Genomic DNA, 2462 nt, shown 5'->3' on the forward strand with positions numbered 1-2462 from the left:
TTCGCTATCTATTTCTTATTATAATTCAAAAACTAATCTTCTGACAACATTTTGGCGAAGGAAAAATCGTCTTAGAATTAAGTCAGGAATATGACATTTGAAGGACACTATGTTCATTTTGAATCACCCTGTATATAAACGTATGTACGTATAAACATATGTAAAAACGTACGTATGAACGTATGTAAAAAAACTTATATATAAACGTATGTACGTATAAACGTATGTAAAAAAACGTATGTATGTATAAACGTATGTATAAACGTATGTATAAACGTACGTATAAACGTATGTAAAAAACGTATATATAAACGTATGTACGTATAAACGTATTTTAAAAAAACGTATGTACGTATAAACGTATGTATAAATGTATGTATGTATGTATGTATGTATGTATAAACGTATGTATAAACGTATGTATGTATGAACGTACGTATAACGTATGTAAAAACGTATGTATAAACGTATGTACGTATAAACGTATGTATGTATGAACGTACGTATAAACGTATGTAAAAACGTATGTATAAACGCATGTATAAACGCATGTACGTATAAATGTATGTAAAAAGCGTATGTATGAACGTATGTATAAACGTATGTATAAACGTATGTATAAGCGTATGTATGTATAAACGTATGTATAAACGTATGTATAAATGCATGTACGTATAAATGTATGTAAAAAACGTATGTATGAACGTATGTATAAACGTATGTATAAACGTACGTATAAACGTATGTATAAACGTATGTATGTATGAACGTACGTATAAACGTATGTAAAAACGTATGTATAATCGTATGTAAAAAAACGTATGTATAAACGTATGTATAAACGTATGTATAAACGTATGTATGAACGTATGTATGAACGTATGTATAAACGTATGTATAAACGTATGTATAAACGTATGTATGAACGTATGTATGAACGTATGTATGAACGTATGTATAAACGTATGTATAAACGTATGTATAAACGTATGTATGTATAAACGTACGTATAAACGTATGTATAATCGTATGTATGTATGAACGTACGTATAAACGTATGTAAAAACGTATGTATAAACGTATGTATAAACGTATGTATAAACGTATGTATAAGCGTATGTATGTATAAACGTATGTATGAACGTATGTATAAACGTATGTATAAACGTATGTATAAACGTATGTATAAACGTATGTATAAACGTATGTATAAACGTATGTATAAACGTATGTATAAACGTATGTATAAACGTATGTATAAACGTATGTATAAACGTATGTATAAACGTATGTATAAACGTATGTATAAACGTATGTATAAACGTATGTATAAACGTATGTATAAACGTATGTATGAACGTATGTATAAACGTATGTATGTATGTATGTATGTATGTATAAACGTATGTATGTATGTATAAACGTGTTGCGACACGTTTGAAATTCTTGGGAAGAAGGGGACGGCCTGCCCCTTCTTCGATTTTAGAAGGAACACCAAATACGAAGTATCACAATTTACGAGAATGCGATCAGTCTTGCGATACCCGTTTGTATGAAAGGTCCAACAGCAGCAGCAGCAGCAGCTGCAACAGCAATTTACTCCGCTGTAGGAAGCAACACACGAAAAAATTATTACGTTTCACTTTAGAATAATGATTAAACTCCATCATTTACGAAAAGATGTGCCAAGTAAGTTTAAGAATCCTCCATTTTTTTATACTTTTTCAAATAACTTTTTGATTAATTATTTAATATTTCTTTTATATTTTTCTATAGCGCGCCCGTGCATCGTGCGGTTCGCATACTAGGCAGGAAATACGCATTGACACGTACGGGATACAAATTTCTAGAAATTGGTATCAACGTTGGCCCACCTAGCTACGTGGAGATTGCGATAGGAGATAATCGTGGAAATGAATTAATGCTATCTATCGAAACATGGAAAGGACTCTATGAACAACGTTGGAACATTCAAAACTGCCTTCGGAATCACTGCATGGGCAATTCTAATACCGTTGGACCGCTGACTATGCCATTCAGTACGATTGAAAATGCTAAAATTGTATCCTTGGAATCATCCAACGTACGTTTAATGATGACTGAATCAACAATATTGTTTATGTTCAACTTAGATAAATGCATTGAATTAGCATACGATCAATTGATTGGTATCGTCGAGAAAGTCGATACAAAGTTTACACGATTCTTAAATATCTCATTTACTGTAACGGATGCTAAAGATATACCAAATGTAATATGCGCTAGCGATTACTTTGATAAAAATCAGCTCCTCGACTGCGAACTGTTAGCTGTAGTTTTTTGTGCGTAAGAAAAAAAATTATGTAAAAGAAATGTGAATAAAAATAAATTTATTCGCATCACTATATAGGTATATGTACTTTATTTTACTACCCATCCTTTGCCCTAGTAAAAGAAAAAGAAAAGAACACAGCGTATTGTGA

This window comes from Trachymyrmex cornetzi, unplaced genomic scaffold (assembly GCF_001594075.2).
Source record: "Trachymyrmex cornetzi isolate Tcor2-1 unplaced genomic scaffold, Tcor1.1 scaffold974, whole genome shotgun sequence".
In the NCBI taxonomy this organism is placed as follows: domain Eukaryota; kingdom Metazoa; phylum Arthropoda; class Insecta; order Hymenoptera; family Formicidae; genus Trachymyrmex; species Trachymyrmex cornetzi.